The sequence below is a fragment of the Lissotriton helveticus genome, chromosome 6, assembly GCF_964261635.1.
Source record: "Lissotriton helveticus chromosome 6, aLisHel1.1, whole genome shotgun sequence".
In the NCBI taxonomy this organism is placed as follows: Eukaryota; Metazoa; Chordata; class Amphibia; order Caudata; family Salamandridae; genus Lissotriton; species Lissotriton helveticus.
The window spans coordinates 547676843-547692904 of record NC_136067.1 but is presented as its reverse complement, the minus strand read 5'-3'; positions in this window follow the sequence as shown (position 1 = coordinate 547692904).

Here is a 16062-nt window from a genome sequence, read left to right as displayed (position 1 = left end):
ATGGGGAAGTAGAGGGGGCAACTGTTGTGCGAGATGTGGCCTGGTGGCCTGGTGAATTATCAAGTAGCGTGTTAATATCAGGTAGCTTATGATCCCAATGTTACATGGCATTATTTCGTCTTTACTCCACCCCGGCCAAAATTGCTAAATGGGGAAGTAGAGGGGGCAACTGTTGTCCGAGATGTGGCCTGGTGGCTGCCAATGATGTACATATGTTCTTTTCTTGCCCTAAACTTGCTTTATTTTTACATGATGTGAAACTGTTTCTCAACTCTAGTTTTAATATTTCTACTGTATTATCTCTAGAGCTAGTTATATTTGGCTGAGACAGTGATGGTTTTTGCCATAGAACAAGACATGCATCTGCTCTTCTGTTTATTGCTATGTCATTAGTGCTGCTTTGCACAACATCAGAGTGGATTAGTCAGGATTCCCCTACATTTATAAATTGGAGAGCGAGGATTTTGGCACATTATAATTTAGAATCTGCCGTCTTTCAGAGGAGGGGAAGAAGGCGGCGGGAGCTGGGCCAGGAGATTTGGGCTCCTTTGGTGGACTGGCTCCGAGACTAGTTAATCATGGGCTGGGCCTAACTGTACCTTATGTTTTACTCTTATTCCTTCTACAATGCTTTGATTTCGATTGTGCTGTTTTTTCTTCCCCCTCTTCTTTGTTGGCCTAATTTATTTTGTTCTTATTATCTTTGTTAAGAAATGTCGTGTTTGTTTGTGTATATGGTGATGTCTATTTCAAGCTGAATAAACAAAAAAAGGAGATGGGGTCCCAGGGGCCAAAGTTTTCCCCGGGAAGGGGGGCCCGTGGCCTCCCTTCCTTTATGTTAATTATTTTTTTTTTTAAAGGAAACAGCCAGATCCCGGAAATGGGGTCGCCAGGGCTGAAATTAGCTGAGGGAAGGGGGGCTATGCAACCCCCTTTCCTAAAAAAAGGTTTCTGAAAAAACAAAGACTCCGCAAGTTGCCGGGTTCCACGCCCCCTTCCCCACCACTCTGCAAATGCACCTCCTGGTGCAATGGTGGTTGGGGAATGAAACCCCTAAATGCTGAGGGTCTTTGGAGGCCAGCAAGCCCTCTTGTTACCTCCAGGTAGTCCCAGAGAGCGGTATTGCTGAGAAGACTTGAAGGCCATGCCCCCTTTCTCCATCACTCAACAAACATACCTCCCGGTGTGCTTCTGGTTGGGGAATGAATTCCACTTTACTCATGAGGGCCTCAGGACTAAAGTGGACTATATCCCCCAACTAGTAGTGCGTCAGGAGGAGCATTTTGATGTAGAAAGGACTCGTGGAAAGAGACTTGCTCGGAAGCAATCCTCTCATTTAACTCCCTAACATGTTATTAATAACTTATTGTGTAAAACGAATGCACACCACATAAAACCGAGAGTTTGAGAAGCATGCGTATGTGTTTCCTAACGATAACCCTTTGAACAACCTAATAAAACCACTTTAACAGGGAAATCTTTATTGTGCATGCGTCAACTGCATCTACGTAATATGACGAGCTGTTGCTTAGAGGGAAATTCTTGGCATTGAGCAAAAGCCACTAATATGGAGTCTTGAAGTCTTGCATGCATGGCACCTGCGTAGCTGAAACAAAATCGAGCTATATAACTAATACTAATGTGGGGAAAGTATTAATAAGTAGAAGGGGTTAGAGTAGAGATGGTTGGTATACCGTGAAATCATTTATTTTTTAAAGTAACATCTGTCTTTACGACTTTATTATTAGTGCGCATTTGGGCCACTCGAGTATGACAGAAGTAAGCAGAGCCATGTGATTGAATTGTTCATCTGGGCATGCCTATTGAGAGTGAACTCGGAACGATGACTACAAACCTGAATACAAGCCAAGGCTAAACATTAGTGGGTGGTACATGAGGAAAGAAAAGGTATAATTAATGGTTTTTTTAGTTACTTAAAAAGGAGATTTTGCTGAATCCTGAGGAGCTCGGGATGCTGTCAGAGTAGTGAGAGATGCGAATGAAGAATCAAATGCAGAACCTATTATCTTAACTTCTAATCTTAGGTTAGAAAGAATATAGTGGAAGAATCTTGAGGAAGGAGAGAGTGTCAGAGAGGGGTGAGAAGTGTTTGTCGGTGTTAGAGGTCATCTATCCTGTCCTGAATCCTGTCCTGAAATCTTTGTCACCTGAACTATCCCAGGGGACCCCTACCAGCAGTTTGGCCAGGGGGTTGGTCTTGACACTATCCTGGGTAACTATAAATTCATGAATTTGCAGATGTTCTTTCTTTCTGTCCTCTCCTTTCTAAACATAAGTCATAGCAAGTCTGAAGTATGTGTTGATGATTTGATTAATTGAACCTTCTCTCCTATGGGTGACAGTGGTTGTGGTTCACATGCAATTAATTTAGATAAAGAATTAAAACTTACCTGAGTCTGTGGGTATTCACTTTAAGGTATAAAAGTTAGCAGTAAGTACATTTTCACCATAAACCAGTTCAACTAATGGTCCATCGACCGAATGAAAGAACTTTTTGATCAGTGAAAGATTGGTATACAGTAAGAAATAATCAATCAGGAAGTGTTGAAAATCATAAACTTTGACTCCAGCGGTTTACTCAATTGTAAGCATGTTTATGGTCCCAGGTGAGTATATGGTATTGGAGTATCTGTTGTTGGTACGCTGCTGGATCACATTTCCAGAGTGGTGGAAAAAGAGGGTGTGGCCTCTGACAACCTCTCAGCAATCCAGCTGTGTGGGTGTTACTGGAGGTGGCAGGAAGCCCCCAAGGACCCCCAAGCGCCAAAGGGACTTTTTCCTCAATTACTAGTGCACCAGGAGGTGCGTTTGCAGAGTGGTGGAGAAATGAAGTGTGGCTACCATACATCTATCAGAAAACCCACTGTGTTGTACTTACTGGAGTTAACAGGAGGGGTAGTTGCCCCCCAAGCATGTCGTTGGGGGGACGCTACCCTTATTTTTATCTCCAATACGTCCAACACAGAGGGATTGTAAAGTGGCCCTCACAGACCACGTCCCTTTTCTCCACCACTCTGCAAATGCGGCTTTTGGTAGACTTCTGGTTGGGGGATGAAGTCCACTTTACTCCTGTGGGACCTTGGGGGCCAAGAAGTCCTCCTGGTACATCCTGTAAGTCGAATGCAGTGGGATTCCTGAGAGCTGATCGGAGGCCCAGCCCACTTTCTCCACCACTCTGCAAACACGACTACTAATTAAAAAACCATTGAAATTCACTGAAAAAAACAAAGGTTACAGGGACATTATAGATAGGAATTAGCATTTAAAAACCTTAGAAATTCATTGAAAAAAACAAATGTTACAGAGAAGTTATAGTTAGCAAATAGAATTTTCAAAGAACTTAGAAATTCATTGAAAAAAACAACGGTTACAGGGTCATTATAGTTAGGATCAGATTTCACTCATACAAAACCAGAGAAATTCAGCAATTATAGATAGCTGAGCTAACTAAAACTGGCGCCCCACAATGCACTGCTTATGACCTCACATATTAGATCACTAAGGACATGGTCAGGGCATCACTGATGACATCTCAAATTACATCACTGATGCCATATAACTTACGCCCTCGCAATGCTCTGCTTATGACCTCACATAAAACATGACTCATGACATGGTCATTGACATGACTGATTACATCACTGATGGCATCATCCACAGAGCCACTCACACACCTTCTCACACCCTTATAAAACCTTATATAATCTCTTGCATGCCCAATCACACACCCGTACAACCACTAAGAGACCCCTTCACAGACCGATACATTACTCACACACCCACTCAGGCCTTTATAGAGCCACTCACACATCCACTCCCTCACTCATACACCCCCTTACACAACCATTCACTCACCCATATAGCCACTCACACAACCAGCTACTCACCCATCCAACCAGACACGTACCTCACAAATACAGCTACGTACACATCCACTTATTTACGTATAAAGTCACATACCCACTCACTCATCAAATCAGCGTCTCAAAACAGCTGCTTACTCTCCTGTTGAAGCCCTCATACACTCACTCACACAACTACTAAGATACTCATTCACCCATCCATACAAACACTCACACATTCCTGTACACACCAATGCAGCCATTCACGCAGATACTCACTATCCCATACAGTCACTTATACACAAAGTTACATGACACAGATCTATTCAAACAGCCACACACTCACCCACACAACCATTTACACACCCAGTCACTTACTCATGCAGACACCCACTTACTCACCCATACAGTCACTATACACACCATACACACTGATAGAGCCACTTACACCATCCCTCACCCACCCAGACATCCACTGACACACCCACTCACTTACCAATAAAGCCACTCACACAGCATCTCACTCTTTCACACAGCTGCCTACACAACCACTTAAAGACCTATACAGCCACTCCCACACTGATATGCTTAAGGATACATACAATCACACAGCCACTCACATGATATATTTTAAAAGTAACTTAACATAACATCTGTGTTTGTAAAGGGCACTTTTACCCCGTCAGATCTCTTGGTGCTAAATAACAGATGTTTATTGTTACCTATCTCAATGGTACTCATTTCATTAACTTCAGATGGATTAAAGGCTGAGTGAACCTGCCATGATTTTAACCTGTAACCATGAGGTCGAACACAGACCACTGCAGGGGATGTGTTAGTCCACTGAGCCACCAGACCCTGACCATAGTGTCACTCATTAGTAGTACACCTAGTATACTTCTTATCTTTGGTTGTTGCTCAGTATATATGTTTAACAAACTTAAACTCTTACAAAATACTTACACTTACTGGATGGTTTCATCAGTGATCGCATTAGTGATGTCATTTGAGATGTCCTCAGTCTTGTCACTGACCATGTCATGAGTGATGTAATATGTGAGGTCATAAGCAGTGCATTGCGGGGGCATACGTTATAGTTAGCTTAGCTAACTATAACTGCTGAATTTCTTTGGTTTTCTACAAGTGAAATCTGACCCTAACTATAACATACCTGTAACCTTCGGTTTTTACAGTGTATATATATATATATATATATATATATATATATATATATATATATATAGCCGAAATGCATCATGCCTTACATCAATAAAGAGCTTCCAACAGTTTCCCTGTTGTGGCTTCTGCTTCTTCGTGGGTGGAGGAGTTGCTGTGGATATTTTGCGCGTCACCGAGAGCCGCGCTACAGAAGCCCCGTTTCATCAAGTTGGCCCGGGCTGTTCTGGGTTCTGTCTCGGCAGTCTGTTCGTCATTTCCAAGGTATTGGATTAGCCCGATGCCCGCCTCTCAACGCCTAGGAAACCAGGACGGCTGCAGTGCAGTCCGTGACTGCATGGAGGATCGAATTGCATTGTCCCTTCGACCCCTGCCTGGTGGACTTTTTGTTCTGGGGGGCTGAAACGTTAGGGGACCAGAGGAAGCGCTGAGATTTTAATACACGGGATATTGACTTTTAATCACGTCGGTTTTTCCTGCACTTTGCCGATCCACATGGTTTCACCCCATGCAGCACCTACCTGGACACGGAACTCTGGAATTTGCAGTTCCCACGAGCAGCAAATAGTGAGCAGACATCTAAGGAGGGGGTTTGGAAGTCCTTATTCAATGGGCCAGTGGCAGGTCTATTTAAAAAAGGGTGAATTGGTCTCCTGAAACACCTGATGGCATCTGAAGAAGGCCAATCCCTGGCCGAAATGCATCATGCCTTACATCAATAAAGAGCTTCCAACAGTTTCCCGGTTGTGGCTTCTGCTTTTTCGTGGGTGGAGGAGTTGATGTGGATATTTTGCGCGTCACCCAGAGTCGCGCTACAGAAGCCCCGTTTCATCAAGTTGGCCCGGGCTGTTCTGGGCTCTGTCTCGACAGTCTGTTCGTCATTTCCAAGGTATTGGATTAGCCCGGTGCCAGCCTCTCAATGCCTAGGAAACCAGGGCGGCTGCAGTGTGGTCCGTGACTGCACAGAGGATCGAATTGCATTGTCCCTTCGACCCCTGCCCGGTGGACTTTTGGTTCTGGGGGTTGAAACGTTAGGGGACTGGAGGAAGCGCTGAGATTTTAATTCACGGGATATTGAATTTTAATCACGCCGGTTTTTCCTGCACTTTGCCGATCCACATGGTTTCACCCCATGCAGCACTTACCTGGACACTGAACTCTGGGATTCGCAGTTCCCATGAGCAGCAAATAGTGAGCAGACATCTAAGGAGGGGGTGTGGCAGTCCTTATTTAATGGGACAGTGGCAGGTCTATTTAAAAATGGGTGAATTGGTCTTCTGAAACACCTGATGGCATCTGAAGAAGGCCAATCCCTGACCGAAATGCATCGTGCCTTACATCAATAAAGAGCTTCCAACAGTTTCTCAGTTGTGGCTTCTGCTTCTTCGTGGGTGGAGGAGATGATGTGGATATTTTGCGCGTCACCCAGAGTCACGCTAATGATGCCCCGTTTCATCAAGTTGGCCTGGGCTGTTCTGGGTTCTGTCTCGGCAGTCTGTTCGTCATTTCCAAGGTATTGGATTAGCCCGGTGCCCGCCTCTCAACGCCTAGTAAACCAGGGTGGCTGCAGTGCGGTCCGTGACTGCACGGAGGATCGAATTGCATTGTCCCTTCGACCCCTGCCCGGTGGACTTTTGGTTCTGGGGGGCTGAAACGTTAGGGGACTGGAGGAAGTGCTGAGATTTTAATTCACAGGATATTGAATTTTAATCATGCCGGTTTTTCCTGCACTTTGCCGATCCACATGGTTTCACCCCATGCAGCACTTATCTGGACACTGAACTCTGGGATTTGCAGTTCCCACGAGCAGCAAATAGTGTGCAGACATCTAAGGAGGGGGTGTGGCAGTCCTTATTCAATGGGACAGTGGCAGGTCTATTTAAAAACGGGAGAATTTTCTGCAAGGAGCGAGCCTACCCTTACCTCTCCACTGGATTTTATATACTAATTCGGATGAAGTTAATCAACGTAATCAAGCCCCCAGATGGGGCAGCAAGAGGGTAACCACCTTCTCCCATACTACCGACTCGGAGGGGGACGGGCAGGAGGAGTATGATCCCCATTTTGACCAAGAATACAATTCCAGTCGCCCAAATAGACCTTGATCATTCAAGATAAATACTTCTCAAAACCGTTTTTTTAGGGAACCGCCGGAGCAATCCCCACCCAAGAACGCGGACCCCTCAAGCGAGGAATTACCATCCGGGTCAAGGCCAACCTCAGATGTATGTACAAACACGACATCACCAGTATTGGAGAACATAAAGGGTATACCAGTTTTTAACTTGTATCAAAAAGAGATTGACCCTAGTTCCTCCAATCTCTTGACTAGAGGTCTATCGTTCGTTCCATCTGCTAATTTTGACAAGTTTGAATTCACCAAGGATCTACACTTGTTTTTCAGAAAAATGTGTTTACATTTTTTTTCTCTGATCGCACTTCCATCCCAGATCATGAGAATAGATCAGGACTAAGACCTCCCTCTTTGTTTAATCCCACTATAGAGATGGTGGGCCCGGAGGTGAACATTTTTGAGAAGGTAGTTACCAGGAAAATTGATAAATTGATCAAATATGTCCCCGTACCACTCCCCAACCTACCCAGACAAGAAGAAAATGTCCTCAAAAATTTGAAGGAAGATAAAAGCCTTACGATTAAACCATATGATAAAGGAGGAGGAATTGTCATCTTCGATACCTCCAATTACACGGATAAAATGAACAGCTTACTCTCCTCCTCTGGTCATTACCAGAAAATCATTCATAATCCTGAGAATACTCTCAAACAACGTTATTCTTTCTCGTGTCAAAATAGCATGTGGAATGGGCCTCATCTGTGAAAAAGAGGCAGAATTCTTAACTCCCAGCTTCACTCGAATGCCTATAATCTATGGGGTTCCTAAAACGCATAAAAACAGCACGGACCCCCCCCCCCCCTTAGGCCCATAGTTTCCACCATTGGGGCAGCTACTGAGCCCCTGTCTAAATATATAGACCGGTTTCTCAAACCCCTGGTGAGTGAATTAGAATCCTATGTTAAGGATATTGGCCACTTTATCGGCAAAATTGAGGGTACCACTTATCTTGAATATCGAGAGCTACTAGTAACCTTGGATGTGGAATCTTTATATTCCAACATCCCTCACAGTGTAGCATACAAAACCATAGAGAAAGTTCTGGCATCGAGACCTGAAATCGTCAATGCCGAGTTCATTCTTCAATGTCTGGAGGTGGTTTTGTACAAAAATTATTTTGAATTTAATAACACCCTGTTCAAACAGACACGAGGAGTCAGCATGGGGGCCAGTTGTGCCCCCAGTTTTGCCTGCCTATATGTGGGAGAGTTTGAGAGAATCAACATCTACAACGAAATGGCCCCCTTCCATGAAAATGTCAAAATATTGTCTCGCTTTATCGACAACATTTTCTTTATATGGAAGGGGGACCATGACTCTATAAATGAGTTTGTCTTGTGGCTCAACGCAGCCGATCCTAATATCCATTTCACCCTTCACGCGAGTAATGTCAAAATCGAGTTTCTTGACATCTGGGTGGAACACCGGGACCAAGAACTGAAGGTATCTTTATACACAAATCCAACAGCGAGGAATACGCTGTTACAATATGGTAGTTTCCACCCACGATGTCAAAGGGACAGTATACCCTACAGCCAGGTTCTCCGAATTAGGAGAAACTGCACTGACATTAGAGATTTTCTAACACAATCGGATATCTTGAAAGAAAACCTTATACACCGAGGATACCCCACCAAACTGATTCGTTCAAACGAGCGAGATACTTGAATCAGAAGTGCATGTTCCAACAAAAAGAAAAAGAATCCTTAGACCAACTAGTATGCATTACCCGACATTCAAACCTGGATCACAAGGTCAGACAAATTATTAACTCTAGCTGGCACCTCCTTAATTTGGAAGATGACCGAACCCCCCTACGTAGGCCCATCTTTGCCTTCAAAAGAAATAAAAACTTAAAAACCATCTTGTGAGAGGCAAGATGCAGGATTTACCTACAAGTCCGCAAACGGCTATTACTAATATGAATCCCATCTTTGGAAACCACCGATGTGGTAATTGTCAGGCATGTCCCCATGCGGTTGTCGGCAACACCGTCACCACTACTGATCGTACCATCTCTGTGGCACGGAATAAGAGACTGACTAATTGCCGTACAGGCAATTTAATCTATGTGATTCTATGTCCGTGCAATTTACCGTACGTGGGAGAAACAGGACGAGAATGTCGCCTGAGGGTTGGAGAGCATAAGTCTAACATCAGAAATAAGAAAGTCTCTGCTCCCATTGTGTCACACTGGCTAGAGAACAAACACTCTGAAATGGGACTAAGGTCAATCAATCAATCAATCACTGCATTTATATAGCGCGCTACTCACCCGGGAGGGTCTCAAGGCGCTGGGGGATGGGGTGTGTTACTGCTCGAACAGCCAGGTCTTGAGTTGCTTCCTGAAGGAGAGATGGTCTTGGGTGCGTCGAAGGTGAGTGGGGAGGGAGTTCCAAGTCTTGGCTGCCAGGTAGGAGAAGGATCTTCCTCCGGCGGTGGTTCTGCGGATGCGAGGTACGGTGGCGAGTGCGTGGCTGGTAGATCGTAGCTGGCGCGTGGGCGTGTAGAAGGTCATTCGGTCGTTGAGGTACTTGGGTCCCAGGTCGTGTAGGGCCTTGTGTGCATGGGTGAGGAGTCTGAACGTGATTCTCTTGCTGACGGGGAGCCAGTGCAGTTTTCTCAGGTGTCCGGTGATGTGGCTGTGTCGGGGGATGTCCAGGATGAGTCGTGCGGAGGCATTCTGGATTCGTTGGAGTCTTCTCTGGAGTTTGACTGTAGTTCCGGCATAGAGGGCGTTCCCGTAGTCCAGTCGGCTGGTGACGAGTGCCTGGGTGACGGTCTTCCTGGTTTCAGTGGGGATCCATCTGAAGATCTTACGGAGCATGCGCAGGGTGTTGAAGCACGATGAGGAGACGGCGTTGACTTGTCTGGTCATGGAGAGGGAGGAGTCCAGGATGAAGCCCAGGTTGCGTGCGTGGTCTGTAGGCTTGGGGGCGGTGTCCAGGGCCGGGGGCTACCAGGAGTCGTCCCAGGTGGAGGGTGATGATCCCAGGATGAGGACTTCCGTCTTGTCTGAGTTCAGTTTGAGACGGCTGTTTCTCATCCAGTCGGCGACGTCATTCATCCCTTCGTGTAGGTTGGCTCTGGCGGTGGTGGGATCGTTGGTGAGGGAGAGGATCAGCTGGGTGTCGTCGGCGTAGGAGATGATGTTGAGGTTGTGTTGGCGTGCGATGGCTGCGAGGGGGCTCATGTAGACGTTGAAGAGGGTCGGGCTGAGAGAAGATCCTTGTGGTACGCCGCAGATGACTTCTGTTGGTTCATTCTCGAAAAAATCCAGGCCAAACAAGGAGTGGACACCACGACCCTCCGCAAAAAGAGAGTGGTCTTTTGGATCTTTTTTTTTAATTCAGTCAAAAAAGGCCTCAATGAGGAGTGCCCTTGGTCCAATGCCATCTTATAACACCTTGGACTAATGTGCCCCTTCTGGACAATCCTAATAGGGCCCGTTCCTCTGGTTTCCTTTGGGGAATGCCCCCGATCTTATGCCTTCGTATAATCCTCGGGGCAGATGTGCCACATGTGGACCATCTTAACATGTGTAAAACGATCTGTAGTAACTGTTTACCCCCAGTGAACGCTATGACCTGGGCCTTTGAGTACGGTGCGACACCACCTTCGACCTTGTGGCCTCCATTTCTGTGGGACTAGGTCTCTGGAGTTTGTACCCAGATAAATGGCTTTTGCCTTTGGCCTGTTAGCTATCGAGATACGAATGATCCGGTCAGTCTATTTGTAACCGTGATCTGTAAAGATTTGTTTCCTTTTTCCCAATCGCATCCTGCGGTTTGGAACGGAACGGAACTATCATTGCTATTCATTGGCCCTGACCTATTGTTACTGAGACAAACACCTTCTTAAGATGGCCGCCAGTTTAGAATTCTAGCTATTTTTGAGTCAGTCCGTTTTCTATCGTTAGTCTGATTCCCATACGCTATTTGATGGGTGTTCTCCACAGACTGGAGATTTAAAAATGATGCGGGGAGAACGGCTGTTCACTGGCTTGCCTGAAAAGAGAGCTGTCGAAGCTTGTGACAGAACCCATATTGACCGCGTCATTTTATTCTATCCTGGTAAGTGAATCTGTACCGCCTCGATAACGCTTAGACCCAGTTAGATCATTTGCCCCTATTGCTTTAAAACTCCTTTCTGGAGCCGCCAGCGGTATGCTCCATTTTGGGATGTATGACGTTACAACGCATACTATTACAAGGCATGCTTTTACAACGCATTTTTTACAACGCAGGTACCTTTACAACGCCAAACTTTACAACGCATTTTTTTTACAACGCATAAAAAAAGAATTTTTTTTTTTCCATTTGTAAAATAAACCCTGGCACGGGATGCAGGGAAAATAGGGGTTTTGGGTGGGGAAGTGTATTAAAATGTGGGTAGAAACTGAACGCAAATATAACGAAAGGCAAAGTTTTTCAAATTAATACTCGAGTATTTAAATTAATACTCGCGTATTTTAAAAAAGTACTTGCGGAATTACAAACAAAATTCTTTTTAAGCAAAATTATATTAATTAAAAAAAACATAACCAATACAAGTAGCAGATTATTAACATAACTATTGGTAATTACAAACAGATTTCATTCGAAAAGTCGCCATTTTAAAAAGTCTACAAGAAGTAATTGTCCTACTACTGTTTTCATGAAAATAACACCACAACACGATTTACAAAGTGGATGCCAAAACGGAACGTGAAAGTTAAAATAACACTTTTTTATAACAACATTTTAAATTGTAAGTTTCCACAGAAAATTAAATGATTTAAAATGCACATAAAAACGCTGTATTTCTCAAAAATTATAATGTCACTAAGAAAAAGTTATAAATACGAGCAAGACACCATTTTGAAAACAGTTGATTATCAACTCCCAGAGTGACCAGACGCCAAAATCTGTCCCTCTGACCGACTCACCAAGCTGCAACCTGAATTGATTCAAACAGAAATATTTTCCGACCCACAAGTAAGTGTAGAAACAAATAACAGCAATTGCAAAATAAAAGGAATAAAAATCAGTATTATTAGTAATACTTTTTAAAATATATTTTACAGATATTACTAACTTTCCGGAATAGACAAACGATTTTCAAAAGGGCTAAAAAAACGTACATAAAATATGTAAGTACATATACATATTTATCTATATTTTTCGACATTTATTTAATTTACAGCATAAAGCTATTAGTAAAATAATGGTCACAGAAAGTAAACCTTTTAAAATCCAAAATATATTTTACCTTACTACTTTTTTTAAAGATATTAAAATAGAAACGAATAGAGTGTGATGTAAACCAATATATAAATATTTTTTAACAAATTTAATAAATATAAATTATTTTTTAAAACAGCACAACTGAAAGATTAGCGAGGATAACAATCATAAACTGGATTTTGAGAAAGGAACGACACTCCTTTTAAAATAAAATGAAAAGGTACTGTTTGTAAATGTTTTTGGGGTCAATTCGCAAATTACCTAAAAAACGAGAACTACTTCTAATACACACATTTATTATCATTTTAACAGAAAAATAATCAAGTAAGAAAATAACGAGGACTTTCGTCTGTGTAAAAAAGCACAACTTTTTAAAGAGGTAAATTATTTCAAAATAACAGTACTTCAGTATTATTACTCAAAAAAGATGCTGCGGAAGGGAAAGTGTGGGATAGTGTAGGGGCTGGAATCACTATTGTAACTCCAGGAAGGTGATGCAGTAGGGAAAGTGTGGGGTAGTGTAGGGGCAGGATTTTCTATTCTAACTCCAGGAAGGTGATGCAGTAGGGAAAGTGTAGGATAGTGTAGGGGCAAGATTTACTATTCTAACTCCAGAAAGCTGAAGCAGTAGGGAAAATGTGGGATAGTGTAAGGGCAGGATTTACTATTCTAACTCCAGGAAGGTTCTGCAGTAGGGAAAGTGTAGGATAGTGTAGGGGCAAGAATTACTATTCTATATCCAGGAAGGTATGGCAGTAGGGAAAGTGTGGGATAGTGTAATGGCAGAATTTACTATGCTAACTCCAGGAAGCTACTGCAGTATGGAAAATGTGGGATAGTGAAGGGGCAGGATTTAACACAATTAAAGCTTTTGCACAAAAATGCAGACATTTTCCTTTTTTTAGAAAACATATATTAAAAAACATATTTACATAAACATAAACATAAACATACTTTTCTCTCTCTTTGCAGAATCTGAAAAATCTCGTCAAAGAACAAAACAAAGTCAAAACCAAAGGAGTCTCAAAACCAAACCAGAAAAACACACCAGACTCTGAAGGTAATTGAAATGAAAATTCCAAGCAATGAGACTGAAAAAATGACAGTACTTTAGTATTATTACTCTAAAAAGATGCTGCTGTATGGAAAGTGTGGGATAGTGTAGGGGCAGGATTTCCTATTCTAACTCCAGGAAGGTGATGCAGTAGGGAAAGTGTGGGATAGTGTAGGGGCAGGATTTTCTATTCTAACTCCAGGAAGGTGATGCAGTAGGGAAAGTGTGGGATAGTGTAGGAACAACATTTACTATTCTATCTCCAGGAAGGTGCTGCAGTAGGGAAATTATGGGATAGTGTAGGGGCAAGATTTACTATTCTATCTCCAGAAAGGTGCTGCAGTAGGGAAAGTGTTGGATAGTGTAGGGGCAAGATTTACTATTCTAACTCCTGGAAGGTGCTGCAGTAGGGAAACTGTGGGATAGTGTAGGGGCAGGATTTACTATTGTAACTCCATGAAAGTGTGGCAGTATGGAAAGTGTTGGATAGTGAAGGGGCTGAATTTTAGAAAAATGCAGCTTTTGAACAGAAATGTATACATTTTCCATTTTTCATAAAACATTTAAACAAAACAATACATATTTATACTTTTCTCTGTTTGCAGAATCTCTAAGAACTCTTCAAAGAACAAAAGAAAATCAAATCCAAGGGAATCTCAGAACCAAACAAGGAAAACACACCAGACTCTAAAGGTAATTCAAATGAAAATTCCAAGCAATAAAACTGATAAAATGACAGTACTTTAGTATTATTACTCTTAAAAGATGCTGCTTTAGGGAGTGTGTGAGATACAGATGGGACAGAATGTAGTATTTTAACTCCAGGAAGGTGAAGCAGTAGGGAAAGTGTGGGATAGTGTAGAGGCAGGATTTTCTATTCTAACTCCAGGAGGGTGATGCAGTACTGAAAGTGTGGGATAGTGTAGGGGCAGGATTTTCTGTTCTAACTCCAGGAAGGTGATGCAGTAGGAAAAGAGTAGGATAGTGTGGTGGCAAAATTTACTATTCTAACTCCAGGAAGGTGATGCAGTAGGGAAAGACTGTGATAGTGTTGGGACAAGATTTACTAATCTAACTCCAGAAAGGTGCTGCAGTATGGAAATTGTGGGATAGTGTAGGGGCAATATTTAGAATTCTAACTTCAGGAAGATGCTGCAGTAGGGAAAGTGTAGGATAGTGTAGCAGCAGGATTTAATATTCTAACTCCAGGAAGGTGATGCAGTAGGGAAAGAGTGGGATAGTGTTGGGGCAAGATTTACTATTCTAACTCCTGGAAGGTGCAGCAGTAGAGAAAGTGTTGAATAGTGTAGTAATTTTATAACTTTTTAAAATACACATACTAAGAAAAATCTCTTTTTTTTACAGAAAATGTCAACTCAGGAAACTGCAACATATATTAAATCCAGAAAAGGAAACTGTTTATTAAAACATTCTGGATATATATATATTGTAAAGAAAGGATAAGTGAACCACGTAGACATTGGAGGTGCGTGCAATACTACTCATCCCATTGCAGCGCAGAGCGGTTACTCATGATGATATCATTATTAAAACAACAGAACATAACCACTCTGCCTCTGCAATGGAGATTGAAGTAAGGAAAACTTTAAACGAAATGAAAGAAATTGCATGCACCTCCAATGAGACTACTGGATCAATATTAAGAGAGGTTGCACAGCATGTCCCCAGTCAAGTTGCTAGTAATATGCCTATTATACCTAATTTGAGAAGAATTATACAGAGACAAAAGCAGGCAAGTAATACTCAAACTTCAACTCCACATACTTTTTCTGACCTTCAAATTCCTTATGAACTCACTATTTCTTTTTCTAATGAACCTTTCCTCTTGCACGACAACCAAAACCCTCATAAACGTATTCTTATCTTTAGTACACCCCGCAACCTTGTTAAGTTAGAAAATAGTGAAATTGCAACCTACACTGAGTTTTTATCAGTGATTAAAAGCAAAACATCCAATAAAAGTCCTAGGAAGATAATTATTGATTTTGAATTGGCTATGATCAATGTGATCACTAAAACGTACACGGATACCCAAATTCAGGGATGTTTTTACCATTTTTCCCAGGCATTCTGGCGTAAATTACAAAAAACATCCCTGGTTGCAGAGTACTCATCTGATAGCAAATTACAGTTTGAATTAAAAAAACGAACTGCTCTTTGTTTTGTCCCTCCTGAAAGTGTAGACGAGTACTACTCAGCTATTATTTTTGAAACTTTGAAGAAGGAGCAAAGTTTTCAAGAATTGAGAATTTCACAAACATTAACTGGTAGTCTAAACCCACGCATTTCCCACAAAATCTAAGGAAATGTCTGAGAGACTATTGGCTATTCTACAACAGTTTTCGTTGTGTGTGGCTTTAGACTACCTTGATAATGTTGCTAACATACTACATTTCTAACTTTAATCTAAACCTAACTTTCCTGCTTTTACATAAATTAAATTAAAGTTTACATTCAATTGGCTTTTATATTTTTCCAAATTATTTTTTAACATTTTTAAAGTCGGGTCACCTTAACTTTAGTTATCTTCTATTTTTTTTTCTTCCTCTTGTTTCTCCAATAGTTACCCATTTGGAGGCCAAACCCAAA